This window comes from Euprymna scolopes, chromosome 3 (genome assembly GCF_053919585.1).
Source record: "Euprymna scolopes isolate OS-2025 chromosome 3, ASM5391958v1, whole genome shotgun sequence".
Classification (NCBI taxonomy): Eukaryota; Metazoa; Mollusca; class Cephalopoda; order Sepiida; family Sepiolidae; genus Euprymna; species Euprymna scolopes.
Genome location: NC_136484.1, coordinates 26258816 through 26275195, shown reverse-complemented (window position 1 = coordinate 26275195; position 16380 = coordinate 26258816). Strand labels below are relative to the sequence as shown.

At 34.6% G+C, this 16380-nt stretch overlaps 1 pseudogene; it reads left to right on the top strand.

The window, feature by feature from the left end:
* Window positions 1-374: 374 nt before the first annotated feature.
* LOC145263872 (5S ribosomal RNA) lies at window positions 375-493 on the top strand (annotated as a pseudogene).
* The last annotated feature ends 15887 nt before the right edge of the window (window positions 494-16380 follow it).

The window sequence follows — 16380 nt, the reverse complement described above, 5'->3', positions numbered from 1 at the left end:
TTGTCATAACATATCTTCAGAGGCCAGATAATAAATAAATAAGCACAATTTTATTTAAAAAAAAATAGATCATCCGTGACCCATTTGGTCATTGTTGATACTTTGTAAATTAGTGTATACATTTAGTGCCCTCATTCTATTATAAGGATAAATAGATATTATATTTCATACCTTTGTCACCACGAAATATATGTTCCTGTTACTATTCTGATTTTGCTTTTCTTTTTTTATTATTTACGCCACACTCTTACACTTCTTCTCTTAAGCTGTTACTATCCCCTCTTTTCTTCTTTATTTATGTCATTTATTTACTTATATCATTCTAATACATTCCTTTTCTTATGTTACTGTTACCACAACTCTATATACTACTATTATACAGCAGAATCATGTTGACACACCGGTTCCCATCAGATCACCGAAGTTAAGCAACGTTGAGCCTGGTCATTACTAAAATGGGTGACCAATTTGGGAATTCCAGGCGCTGTATGTAAGAGGACGTCGACACTTCCTTGCAAGAGTTGCAAAAACCTAACGTCGTCATCTTCCCTAACAGGAGTATACATGTGACTGGGGACTGTTTGTGAATTTTATACTCCCATGAAACTTCCTTCTTTGTAGGAAGTCAGTTAAACCCGAATAGGGTTAGTGCCGACACACACACACACACACACACACTACTCTATCTATTCCTCTCCTCCTACCACCTCTCATCTCATTCGCCCTTCCTCCCACTCCATAATAAGACATATAAACTTTTAGAAAAAGAAACCAAATAAGCAAGCTTATCAGAGTTTTAGTATTATATGGATATGCCTTTCAATATTTTGTCACTTTTACAAAGTTCTTTTGGATACCTCTGACGATTTCATAAAGGGCAACTCTTCAATTTACGATTAGGTAAAGAGATTTAATATCGTAGACCAAACAGGTTGGAATGTGTTTTTTTTTTTGTTTTTTTTTTGTTTTTTTACATAGGCATGACCACATTATCAAGGCCAAGAGGCCACTCAAGGATAAGGGTTAAAGAGTGTACATTAGAAATTGGACATTATAGTAATCATTAGTAATGAAAATTTGGTAAAGTTGATAACTTATATGGAACGGCTCATCAAGAACTTATTTACGTTAGACTTGAACACAACCATATTGTAGTCAGCCGGAAAGCAGGAAAACGGAAGACAATTCCACAGGCGTGCAGTTCTAAGAAAGAAGCTTTGTTCATGGAATCTACATTTAGGTTTAGGCACAGATAAAGAGTGGGGGGAATTATTGATAGTGTTTACAGCTAGACGAGTGTTTCTTGTGAAAGTTTTGCGAGGGGGGACCATAGATTGAAGCTCATTCGAACACTTTCCATGAAAATAACGATACATCAGAGACAAACTCGCAACATCTCTTCTGTGAGATAAAGGTTGTAAGGAAGAGAAAAGGACATCTCCTACGAGGCTACGAAGTCTATTTTGAACTCTATCAAGGCAGGCCAAGTCCTTTCTAGCAGCTCCTGCCCAGATGTGGCAACAGTATTCCATCCTTGGACGTACCTGGCTCTTATATAGATAGAGAATAGCATCAGCAGTGAGATATCTACCGGATCGATAGAAAGATCCCACCATTTTTCCAGCGGCCTTGGCAACAAATTTGATGTACGTGTTCCATTTAAGATCAGGAGTAATGGTCAAGCCAAGAAGTTTGTCAAAACTTGAGGCCTCCTGAAGACGAGAGCCATTCATTTCAATTGATGTCAGATGTGGATCAGAATGTTGATGATGTAAAGAGAGAAGCTTGGTTTTAGATGCATTAAAAGTAACCAGCCATTCTTTACCCCATTGTACTATGTGCTCAAGATCAGAGGAGAGAGAATTGGAGAGAACTTGGTCGTTTAGTGTCTTAGATGTGCTACCATAAATGGGTTACACTGAATGTGTTCTCTCATTTCTTGTATCATCTGTTTCATGTCTTATTTGGGATGTCTCAGAATATGTTGCTCATTCAAGAACTGATTTTGAATGTTGTCATCCTGGCGTCAGTTGTTCATAACTAAACTTACGAGGAGAGGGGAGGGAGGTCAAATTATACATGTGATATTCAGATCTGCCTAATTTGACACAAGGTCACTCAATATTTCACACAAACTGTGAGATATAGGGCGTTAATAAGGTATGGTTATGTGTCTACTAAAAAGAGGGACTCATATTTGAGTACCTGTACTCCCTGTTACAATTCCCCAATTTACTGTTTTATATACTCATCGTTTCCTAAATGAGTAAGATATCAGGAGATATCCTGAATCATGCTTGTTTATACAAATAAGAAATGAAGGAACAGCTACAATAATAATGCATTTTTTTAAACTGTTATCATAATTGTTTAAGATTGTTATACCGGCCTTCCTTGAACAGAGGAATGTACACCGATTAGCACTACAAATAGCGCTAGTAATTCCAACACCGGTGAGAGAGATGCGACTGCACTTCAACTGCTAGCCGAATGCCCAGCAGATATACACGTTTTCCTATCTTTGTACATTATTGTTAATACACTTGTTCCTTAACCGAACCTCGACTTGATTGTTCTTATTTTCACTGTTGTTCCACGACACAACAAAGATGCAAAGATAGAGTTTGAGATGCAATTATTAAAAACATAAATTAGCACTGTGTTGCAGTAGAAGAGGGGAGTGGCTAACACTGATCTGAATTTTTCTCACGTACTCAGATGGTCTGGAAATAGTGAAATTTTTTCTTAAGTGGTCACATGCAAATTGAAGATGTTTGAATTTTCAGGGTAGTGGAAAGGGGAGAGATACTGTCACTTTTATGACTCTTTGAAATATATGCAAACTTTGACTAAAAGAACCTTAGTAATCGTCTGATAACAAATATTTCATTGGTTCTGCTTAGAAATGAGCCATTGAAAATTGATGCATGGACAAACGCGCACACACACACACACATACACATATATAGATTTGCTATCTAGATTTTCAAGTGATAAATAAATAGGATGTTCAATGCCAACAAAAACTTCATGATATCATCGTAATAAACCGTAATACAAAATTAATACTACAATTGTATTCTTTCTAAAATTCTAATTAAGAAAGGTGTGCTTTATCTTAGTACACGGTTTTGTTTTTAACTCTATCGCTGGCCAGAGAGACAGAAATATCACTAATAGTATAGATTATCATTATTATTACTATTATTTTTATTATTATTATTATTATAAGGATCTGTTATGTTATGTTTAAATTATGACAAAAACACAGCTTACAGTTTGTTAGTTATATATAAAAAGGTTTGTTAGTTATATATAAAAAGAGTTTGTTAGTTATATATAAAAAGTTTTGTTAGTTATATGTAAAAAGGTTTGTTAGTTATATGTAAAAAGAGTTTGTTAGTTATATATAAAAAGTTTTGTTAGTTATATATAAAAAGGTGTGTTAGTTATATATAAAAAGGTTTATTAGTTATATATAAAAAGGTTTGTTAGTTATATATAAAAAGGGTTGTTAGTTATATATAAAAGGGTTTGTTAGTTATATATAAAAAGGTGTGTTAGCTATATATAAAAAGTTTTGTTAGTTATATATAAAAAGGTTTGTTAGTTATATATAAAAAGGTTTGTTAATCATATATAAAAATGTTTGTTAGTTATATATAAGAAGGTTTGTTAGTTATATATAAAAAGTTTTGTTAGTTATACATAAAAAGGGTGCCAATTTTCCACGGATCACTTCATAATAGATATATCGCATTTGCAACATCCAATCAGATACAAACCCGTTTGATTTATGCTCGTCTATCATCTGAAAAAAAAAGAAATAAAGACCATATTTTAGATTGGTCATTTCTGATAGGGTTAAATCATCATCATCATCATCATCATCATCATCATCATCATCATATCGTACGAATCGCAAGATTTTATTGTTAGCATTGGTCCCCCGCCTGATATTTTTCTAGTCTTCCTTTTTTTTTATTGATACCCCCCAACAGTCTTTTAACCAATGAAATCATATAATTGTATATGAATTTAAACAATTAAATATGATAGGGTAGCCTACAGAGTAAAAGTAATGAACAAGTGATGAAAGATAAAAAGGACCAGTGTTTAGACGAATGGGTCTGAATGGCTTTAATAAGATGAAGATGACCATTGACACCCTACACTTTTGATCAGCATCATATCGTATGAATCCGAAGATTCTATTGTTGGCATTGGTTTCCACAATATTTTTCTAGTCAGAATTCTTTTTAGAAAGACATCGGGTACTTATGGGAGGAACAACATCCTAAGTGAAAGTGATCTTGAGAAACGAACTAGATTCGAACTTGGGACAACCAGGCCGTCAGTCTGTGCCGTTAACTCTTTAATCACCATCACCTCCTGTTAAATTAGCAAAGAGAGTATGGTGTTGAAAGACTCGAAATGCCCCAATGGTTCAAGCAAAATACGTCAATGGTGACTCCCTTTAGAACTCCAGGTAAGAATGTAAACTAGAAGTATAGCAGAAGTCAGAAGTAAATAAACAAATAAAAAATGTTCAATTACTCAAGTTTGATCTGCTTGTAGCGAATAAAAAAAAATGCTGCTATGGCTGTTTGATTTGAACTAAAAGGACAGCCGACGAAGAGACATTTTCCTTGCACTAATAAGAGGTAAATGAACAGGTTTCTCTCATCTTTTTTTGCAAATTACATTGATCTATTCTACTATACCATACCTTCTTTACAGTAATCATTTTTCCCCAAGGTTAGTGTCCTTGTTCAGACAAGTATAGTCGCCACTGACATTGTTCTCCTGTGTATGTCTGTGTCAAGTATCGTCATGGCAATAGATCAGCACTTAGAAATTCAAAGTAACATTGTTTCTAATTGTGGTTTCAGATGATAATCCAGTGTTGCTTCTGCTTAAAATGGCTGCTAGAATCATCAGTAAGTTTTCTTTCAACGGTATGTGGCGGATTTCATTAAAGCAGATGCACTTTTAATTAACAAATAATTATATAAATGACAGGTAACATAGTAAGCAGACGACATTCGGCAACCTCAGAATTTTTGGAGAAATATTTTTATGAAAACAAATATTTTAACAGCGTTCTTTTTTTTTAATGACATAGTCAATTATTATACTAGTTGTTGTTAATACTACTACTAATACTAATAATATTATTACTACTACTGTTACTACTACTACTACTACTAATAATAATAATAATAATAATAATAATAATAATAATAATAATAATAATAACGTGAAGGGTTCAAAAGGACAAGGATGGAGAGCGGTAACCAGATCTCAATTGGAGAAGTGCAGAGAAAACTGGGGCCTTGGGGTGTTTTCTTGCCACCCAAACCGTAGAGAATAATAATGGCTATTACCAGAAAGAGATTAAAGGTAAGCAGCTGTTGCAATAACACGAAGTCATCTGCACTGGTTATCGAGAGAGGTTGAGATCACTGGGAGGTGGGGAAACTTATTGTCACTCAGACTCCAGGAAACTCCACATTTATTGAGTGATCATTGGTAATGACTAGGACTATGACAACAGCATATTCTTTTCCTTGCTTCTATTCTCAGGTATATATCCATTGATATCTTGTATGTTTTTATCTAGAGTGATGTGGTTCTTGGTTGATTAATTGTGTCTAACTGTACTGGATATATACTCGAGAGTCAAAACAATGAAAAGAATATGCTGTTGTCATAGCTCTAGTGATTACTTGTGTGAGAACTCCTAGTGGGGGGATAATAATAATTACAATAATCTATAATTAATGGTGTCTCTGTCTATCTGCCCAGGAATGCAATTGATAACAAAGCCCTATTCTAAGATCAAAGTCAAAGACAGCTTTTTTTCTTCTTCAATAAACATATTTTTTTCATTTTCTCCAATTATTTTTTTTATATATATTAATTACCCCACTGAACAATAATAATATTAAAAAATACTGACACCAATGAGAGATATTATTTAAAGATAATGTAAAAAAAAATATCTACAATAACGATTCTTTTAGGAGGGGATATTTAAAAATAGTAATTTTCTAAACTACTGTCTCTAATATTTATTTATTTATTTTATTCTCTAGCTAGTAGTAGTTAATCTTAAAAAGTAAATATTTTAAAAAGAATACAACTCTATTATTAATTTAATATTACGGTTTATTACGAAAATATGAAGTTTTTGTTGGCATTGAACATCCTATTTATTTATCACTTGAAAATCTATATAGCAAATCTGTGTGTGTGTGTGTGTGTGTGTGTGTGTGTGTGTGTGTGTGTGTGTGTGTGTGTGTGTGTGTGTTTGTCCATGCATCAATTTTCAATGGCTCATTTCTAAGCAGAACCAATGAAATATTTGTTATCAGACGATTACTAAGGTTCTTTTAGTCAAAGTTTGCATGTATTTCAAAAAGTCATAAAAGTGACAGTATCTCTCCCCCTCACACTACCCAGAAAATTCAAACATCTTAAATTTGCATGCAACCGATTAAGGAAAATTTTCAATATTTCCAGACCATCTGATTCAGATATCTGCGATTAGCATAAAATACTTAATAAGATTAATAGTAACGTAAAATGCGGTTAAATATATTTTAATTCATGCAGATTTAGTATTCATTATCACAGAACCAATTCTCTATTAAATAATATATTGTACCTAATACATGGAAGAGATTTTAAAAGAAAAAATATAAATGTCTTGGGTACCATCAGTTAGAATCGAAACCAAAACATTTAGCACTCCAGCCACATCTCCTACCGATGTAGCTATCGAAAAATATATAAGAAAGATTTAATATTAAAAGACTTGAAGAAATTAACTAAATTTAGTTGGGTATACGCAGGGAGAAATAAAATATGTAGGCAAGTTGAAATGAACATTTTGCGTTTCAACTTGCCGAATATATGTCTGTATGCGTTATTCGTTCATCCAAACAAAGATTTTACTCGTTATAGACCATCCTTTGTGTATGATCACTATTTCCTGTTAATTTCAGTGTTATGTGACCAGTAGTTTAAGAGTTTATCGGTTAAATATTAGGTTCATGCAAAAATAATGTCGTTTATATATATAAACAAATGAAAAATGTTCAGTTACTCAAGTTTGATCTGCTTGTAGCGAATAAAAAAAATGCTGCTATGGCTGTTTGATTTGAACTAAAAGGACAGCCGAGGAAGAGACACTTTCCTTGCACTAATAAGAGGTAAATGAACAGGGTAACAGTAGTAGTAACGGTAGTAGTAATATTATTAGTATTAGTAGTAGTGGTGTTATATACATATATATATATCTTCCTAGAAGAGACCCTTTATGAAAGGATAGAACAAAAGTATGGGCACAATATAAAAACACTCTTCATAAAATCTTGGAAAAGATACCTAGACGACTGCTTTATCCTCTGGAGAACCTCATGAGGGGATATCAAAGAACTCCACACTTTGCTACAAAATCTACACCCAAAAATAAACTTCACACTAGAACAAAGTCCCACAGAACTACCTTTCCTAGATATCCTAGTAACAATAAAAACAACAACATAATCACAGACATCTACTACAAACCCACAGACACTCAACAATACCTCCACTTCAAAAGCCACCATCCTAAAAACTGTCTAAAATCAATACCCTACTCCCTAGCACGTAGAGTCTGCACCATAGTAACAGACAGACACCTCCGTTCAACTAGACTGAATGAACTACAAATAACACTGCGGAAAAGAGGATACCCACTACCACTAATACAGAAAGGTATTGAACTGGCTGAAAAAATTCCAATAGACCAACTAAGAACCCCAAAAGAACACAACAAAGAGCAAATTCTAGCATACGTCTCTACACACAACACAAACAACCCAGAACTATTCACACAGATAACAAAAAACCTTATCCTCCTCAATCAGAACGACAAACTAAACAACATACTTAAAACAACAAAAATAATAAAAAGCAAACGCCAACCCAAAAACTTAAAACACATCCTAACTCCCTCAAAACTCATCCCACATACTACAAAAGGAGTTACAAAATGCAATAAACCGCGATGTGGAGTATGTGACATAATAATAGAAGGTAACACATACACATTCAAAAACCCAGCACAAACATTCAAAATAAAAAAGGATCTAAATTGCACCTCCAGAAATGTAGTATATACACTAAGATGCACAACATGCAACAAATCCTACATAGGCGCCACCAAAAATTTCAGCAATAGAGTGGCCTTACATAAGAGCAACATCAAAATTGCAGATAACAGACACCTCTATGTTTCAAAACACGTACACACATGCAGTGGAAACAACTTCAAAATAATGCCAATCTTCCAAACAGAAAACGATTTCAATGACTTAAAAACATTATTACAATGATCCAAACATAATTCACAATGAAAAACCAAGACACGGAATAATAAAATAATGTTAAAAAATACGCATTGTTGGTGACTACTCCCTTATTTATATATATATATATATATATATATATATATATATATATATATATATATATATAGTTGGACGTCAAAAAACGACATTATTTTTGCTCAACCTAATATTTACACAAAGACAGACAGACAGACAGACAGACACGCGCGCGCGCACACGCACACACACACACACACACACACACACACATCTACTGTTTTATTTATATAGATGTAAATGAGCACAACACCTAATCTAACATCAGATTAAACTAATATAAGACACGTTGCATATTTCAGGGTGAGAATCTTAAAGGAAAACTTAACACCATGAAAAGTACTTTTTAATTAATGCATTTTATCAAATGTCATTCGACTTTGAACATCATGAGAGCTTTTAAGAGACAATACGAGATAAAGAGAAATGTGACATAAAATTTATAACATATATTATTTAGATTGTTCGAACTACTGTTCCCGTCTTCAGTGTTATTCTCATAACGTTTCGGCTGATGTAACCTTCGACCTTCTTCAGGTGTATCTCATCGAACTTGTGAATCTTTCTGTCAAACTCGGGAATCTGCACGGAATTTTGAATGGGACCTATTATTTAATCTATTAGGTTAGCATGCTCTCGTTCCGTCAGACATGACCAGGTGTCACGCAATTCCCAGTTATATTCTTAGTATTGCATACACTGAGGATTAAACATTCAACTTCTAGAAAAGTGTCATTTAGAATAAACTAGCCTGGGTGCCCGGAATTGCCCGGATGTTTGGAGGCGTGTGTTGAGCAAAAAATTATTTTTAAATGGTAGTAGGCCAGCAGGCTCGAATTCGTACTGCAAAGGAGGGTAAGAACGTTTAAAAAATAATAAAACGTGACGTCTTTGCTGTTGCTCCCATTCCACAACCGGAAGTGACGTAGGTTTAAATTAACGCTAGTCAATCAAAAAGAGGGAATGACTTTCAAAAATATCGGTGAAAAAACCGGCCCTTCCCTGTAGAAAAGTGCCCAGTTAAGGGTGAAAGAATTAATGTTGTTAGCCAATTTTTCGATATTTATTGTCCAAAGGGTCGAGCTTCAAAACGATATCAATCTCGTGAAAATCCGTTGGCTGTGTCGAAAGTTTTAGGGAGATATACATACATACATACATACATACATACATACATATATACATTTAAACAGACATGTTATGGATGTCATATACAAATAATAAAAATAATCAATTCCCATATCAAACATTTAGAAACATTATAAGTAACAATTTCTTGATTTTTCCTTCGAGAACTTGTTTAATGTTAAATTATTGACTTGAAAGATGCTTTTGTGGCGTGATTCATGGCTTGGATAGGATACTGACCACAAGATCCACACTAGTAATTAATAAAGGTTATAAGTGACAGATGATAAAATGGGTAAAAATGTAAATATTTAATGAAGAATTGCAAATAGATCACCATTTAAACTTACTGAGAGATTTTTTGCGTGAATGACAGGGTTACCTAACAAAACATATTTATATGAACTAGTGGAATCTGTGGAAACTCCACAGCAGCATCTTTCCTATGTAATATATTGCTGCAGAGCATTCTGTAGCCGTTCAATATTATTGTAATATTATTGTAGGCCTTTTGTTAAAACTGTAAAAAGTATTTATCCAAGTAATCTGATTAACGCAGTGTCATAATATATCTGAATGTTACGGTTTATCTCCAATATCCTTATAGGAGTGTGTGACATATTTCCATTGTATGGATGGCTGGTGCGAACAGAACTCCCACGATATCATTATACCATCTTTACACAGAACAGATACTACTCTTGGATCCTAGCTAGAAGACCAAGAGGGTATATTTTAATTTCACGTACGATCCAAAAGCAATATCATTTCTTTTTTAGTTTAATTTTTTTTTTTTTTTTTTTAACATTGCGTCTTCGGTGATCGGGAGATCCTATTTATTAAAAAGGAGTATAGAAGGTAATAACATAGTACGAACATTAAATTAGCATATCTTTATACTAATTGAATGTTAGTAGTACATCACCTTCTATCCTCGTTTTTTAACAAATAGGATCTCCTGATCGAATAATTTATAATCTGGAAACCGTGACACAGGTACGCACGTATGTACATTAAAGGTATTACGGTATTAATATATAGATAAAAATTTGCAGTATTTAAAGTGAATAAATTGTTCGTTTCGAAAAGTTAAAATTTTCTCATATATATGCTAGAATGTTGCAGTGCGACACAAACGTTAAAATTGTGTGTCTCTATGTTTGTTTTCTGTAAGTGTAAATATGCATATATTTTCATGGCAGGTTCTCGTCTGAACTCCAATCCCTGGTCCCCCCTCGCCAATCTTTCACGAAAAACACCCGTCTAGCTGAATCCACTGTGAAAAATTTCCCCCACTCTATATCTGTGCCTAAATCAAAACGCAGATTTCATGAGCAAAGCTTCTTTCTTAGAATTGCACGCCTGTGGAACTCTGTTCCGTCTGCCTGCTTCCCTCCGGACTACAACTTGGATGTCTTCAAGTCTAATGTTATCAAATTCCTAATGAACCCCCCCCCTAATTAAACACTTCATAAAATCTCCTCACTAACGTGATGTACTTGCAATAACCCTTATCCCTGAGTGGCTTCCGGGCCTTGATAAGTGGTGATCACTGTGTAAAAAAAAAAAAAAATGTGTGAGAGTTCATGATACATTCTGTGCATGTGGCCTTTGTCAGTATTTTACTTACCCTCTACGTACATATCGGCAGAATTTGCAGGCGTAAATGTCGAATTAGCAAAAATAGCAACAACGAACATAAGGCAGAGAATCCAAATATTATCAAAAAGTCACACAACACCCGAACCGTCATTTTCCGAGAAGGCAGACGTAAACAGGGTTTGAAGAGGGTCCGGTAATGAAAAGAAATTATAGGTCCCCTTTGTTTGGATCTGAAACCGACGGTATTGATGTTGTTCTGATCTTCTGTAATACATATATAAATAAATATTACACTCTTATTTTGTTATTTTTTATCAGTAATTGAGCAATCTAGCTGGGTTTTTTTCCCACTAATTGAGAGTGAACTATAATTTAGTCTTGACGCTATGTTTTAACTTCGAGCTTGGTGTTTATAGCTTGTGCTGATGAAAAGATTTGATATCACTAAAAAAACGTCTCAGAAACGATAGTACGCAAAACTGTTACTTATATTGAATTCTTAGAACATATAAATGAATATATCGTAATTTTGTTTGCCTGGGATTTATATATATATATATATATATATATATATATATATATATATATATATATATATGGTAGAACTGGTAATTAGTAAAAACCTGAGGAGAGTGCTCAATACTATTGCAGAGCAAATATGTGTTTTATTTTTTTATTACCGTTTTATCTGTTTGGTTTCATATGTTTCGGATGTTGGATCGTGTTTACGATCTAACAGCCTCGTCAGATCTTACAGAAATGGTTGGTTAGTATTAGGAAGAATTGTTTTTAGGAGGAATACGGGGAGGGGGAAGAGAGGGAAAGAAAAAGGCAGGGGGTTTTGGGGTAGGAGATAATATAAGGGGAAGGCGGGTAATGACAATATTTCAGTTTTGAAGGTTAAAATATATATATATATATATATATATATATATATATATATATATATATATATATATATATATATATATATATATATATATATATATATATTTCACCATAGAACTCCAAGGTATATCAGTATTTTCCAAACTAGATCTGACTTGATCCTAGTATCGGAAGAGGTATTCCAAAAATGGCTGTGATTACACATTTCAGACTTTTTCGGTTCAGAAGGATGCCTTTCAGATTGAGACATGCTGACCAGAATTTTCGATGCCCCATTAACAACATCATAAAGAACATTTTTTTTTAAATTTTAATTCATTCCAAACAAGGCACATTGTCACTAAGATATGAAATACTACTGTAAATTTGAAGCCATATTCATAGGGACATTCTAACTGGGGAGTTGTACAGTGAGATGTTTGTTCACATTACATTTAAATTTCTGGTACAGTCAGCAGAGAGCAGGGAGGAATTCCAAAGACTAGCAGTTTGAAGAAAAAAGCTATTAGAGTACGAAACTCTCTGATGTCTGGGGACCTCAACAGTGAAGGGGTGGGATTTAGCTGATTATCGGATTGGTCAAGGATGTTTACATCAAGGGGCCACTATAGCAGCTAGTTCATCAGAACTCATTTGATTGGAGTATTTATAAATCAAGCACAAGGATACAACATTATGACGATGGGACAATAGCTGAAACATTGTGAGACCTATTAAATTTGAGATTCTTTTTTTTTAATCCAAACAGAGAGAGACACGTGGCTGGTGCACCAGCCCAGATGTGACAACAATACTCCATGCATGGGTGAATGGTGGCTTTGTAGAGATATAGGATACTGGCAGGCGTTAGAAGTTTTCTAGCACAGTAGTGGGAGCCCACTTTCCTTGCAGCAGTCTTGGCAGTGTGTTATGTTTTCATTTACGTAGACGGCATCCTCGTAGTAAGTCTGAACAAAGTGGCGTAGGAGAAATATTTGCACCAAGTTCTACAAGAACTGTCACAACATTGTCTTAAAATAAATGTTGACAAGTGTATATTCAGTGCCAAACAGCTGCAGTTTTTGGGACGCCAAATTAATGAAGGTGGAATCACACCCATTCCTGAAAAGATAACGACCAACCTCACTTCATTAGTTGCGATAATTCATAAGTCTTGATAATTTCTACCGCCATGTCATACCAGACTCTTCTGATATACTATCTTCTCTGGGGAATATCGTTCAGAACAAAGAAAAAAGACAAATGAAAAACTTGCTCTTAACACAGAAGCCAATTTGTATTAACAAGTTACTCCAAACTCATATACGAGAGGCCTTAAATAAATTTACAGACTTTTTTTTCATATGAGCACTTTTATTAATAGTACACACACGAAACTCTGGTCCCTTGCGAAGTAATCTCCTCCTGCTGCAATGCACTTGTTGTACCATTCTAACAACTTCTGGAAGTCCCTGGTCACAGCTCCTTTCATCTCCTCAATTGTCTCATAACAATAGCCTTTAAGGTTTTCCTTGAGCTTAGGGAATAACCAAAAGTCAGAGGGAGCAACGTCTGGACTATAAGGAGGGTGACGGACTGTTTTGATGCCTATCTTGGTTAAATAGGCTGTGACAAAAATGAAGCACCCTTGAGAAAACTTTGGGCAAATCTTCTGCATCTTCAGTTCCTCGTGAATAATTGTGTGTACAGTTCCCACACTGACATCAAACTGTGCACTTATTATCTTTACAGACACATAATATCTATGAAATTCTTTATTTAGCCAATCAATTCTGGTGTTCTGACTTCCTTACTCTTCCCACACCTCTCATCATCCCTAACAGACTCCCTACCTTCCTTGAATCTCTTATGCTACTCAAAAACTAATATTCGATTAATGTAAGATGGTCCAAAAACAGTCTAGAGCATTCCATACATTTCTGTGGCATTTTTCCAAATTTAAAACAAAATTTTATTGCATATCGTTCTTCTAAAGTGTCCTCACGTCCAGATTGCATTTTTAAAATTCACCAGCTGTGGCAATTAGGCTTTAATAGGGTGTATTGTAATTCCTACTGTAAGTGTTCATTTGAGCCTGAAATCATAAAAATTGGCCAATCATCTCATAAGATGTATAGCAATAATATACTGAATTTTCAAGAGTCTACCACAATTTTAAATGGCTGTACAAAAAGTCTGGAAACTTATTTAAGGCACCGCATACCTTATTCACAATGTTCAGGCTAAACTAACCTTAACTAATGATGCAAGTATTTCTCTTCCAATCTAAGCCAAACATAGTCCAAATACAGCATATTTTCCAGAGAAGGTGCTAGCAATCTACTTTGCAATCAAACATTACAAACACGTGCTCAAAGGCAAACAATTCATCATCTACACAGACCACGAGCTATTAGCATACTCATTATTTTCACCTCAGACAAATATACACCCTGCATAATTCTTCACCCTGACTATCACAATTATCAGCTTAAATGCATGCATGCCGTGGCCCTGCTGTTTTAACAGTGTTGACAATCACAGCTCTCCAAATTGTAGAACCATGATAATCTTGGGAAGACATATAAAGACTGTAGTTTCTCGTCGCTTTCCGTCTTGATCCAGGATTGTATCTCCCCCCCCCCCTCTCCGTGAGTTAAACGCACCTCCAGATACCAACCTGGAAATTTCTACAACTTGACATGGTACATACAGCGCCTAGCCTTCCCAAATAGTCACCCATCTGGGTGTACAGGCTCATCGTTGCTTAACTTTGGTGATCTGGCAAGAAACAGTGTATCAACATGATTGTGTCGTATTGAAATACAACATATAAAAAAGGTGACCAAAACATAGTAGCTAACATACTTTCCTGAACAAACTCTATCACTAAAAACTTACTTAGTCACAACTTGTTAGTGTTATTGCAAGAATTAGAAGTGGATAATGTAAGTTCAGAGATATTATCACCAACCAAAACTCCAAAAAATTCATAATATTTGTAAACTCATTATCAGTACTAGAATCGTTAAAAAATCAAAAACTAAACAATTCCATACTAATCAAACTGCTACAAAAGATCCTTTCTATCATGCAACATGAAACTTTCTTCTTTTGTTGGATGCCTAGTCACTATGATTTCTTTGGAAATGAAAAAGCTGACATGGCGGCCAAAAACTCCCTAAAACTCCAAATAAGCGACATAAAAGTTTCATATACGGACTACAAACCTTCAATAAACAATTTTATCACAAAGAAATGGCAAGAAAACTGGAACAATTGCCAAAACAACAAACTTTTCCAAATCATGCCTAGACTTAAAAAAAAAAAAACTACTAAATCTCCAAAAATTATGTAAATAAGAAGTAGGCTTATCACATATCCGGATAGGACACACATACATAACTCACTCCCATATACTAAAAAGTGAAGACCCTCACTCCCCAATGTATATTATGTCACGAACCTTATGCAGTGAAGTTCAGAGAATTCCTGCTATTACTAACAAGCAAGAGGCATGTGTACACAGTACAATGATGTATGAAAATGAGGGTTGAGAACATGTATGTGCAAATTATGCGACCGATGTGTAATGTGACAGGCTTAGATCTGATAAGCACAGTGGAAGATTAAGTTTGGATAGTATAGGGAGGTGTGTGCAGAATAAGAAGCTTCATTAGTATGGTCACGTTGAGAGAATAGATGAGAGTTAATGTGGTAGTAGATGTAGAACAGTTGAGGTAGCAGGGTCAATTGATAGAGGAATGGAAAGAAAAACACAAGAGAGAAAGAGGGATAAATAAAGACCTGGCCATAGATATATTAGTTTGGAAATCAATAATAATGGTGGTGGTGGTGGTGAGGAGGAGGAGGAGGAGGAGGAGGAGGGAGGGAGGGAGGGAAGGGAGAAAAGAAATTTTGTAAAGCCAGTTAATTTTTTTTTAAAATAAAATAGACAAGATCCAAGATTAGGTTCTTTCTAGTCACTATATATCTCCCTCCTCTCTCTTTTTGTCTTTCTTCTCCAGTTACAAGTTAAATAATATTACTACTGTGATAATATGTCCGTTTATTTGTAGTTTCAATCTCGTGCTCAACGACGCCATTGACCCCCAACACTATTAACGTGGTTTTCTTTTTCTTCATCTTCTCTTGTCGTCTCTCACAATGACAGCTGTCAGGGGGGGGGGGCATGGGTTCACAAGTATATAAAAAGAATAAAACATCTCAAAAGAAAACACATACTATGGATGTCAGTTGGGCTCTGGGTGGCTGGTAACATCATCATGGAAAAAGTCTGTCGAGGCCTTTTTGTCATTGGTTGATCAATTCACTTCTTTACCTCGAC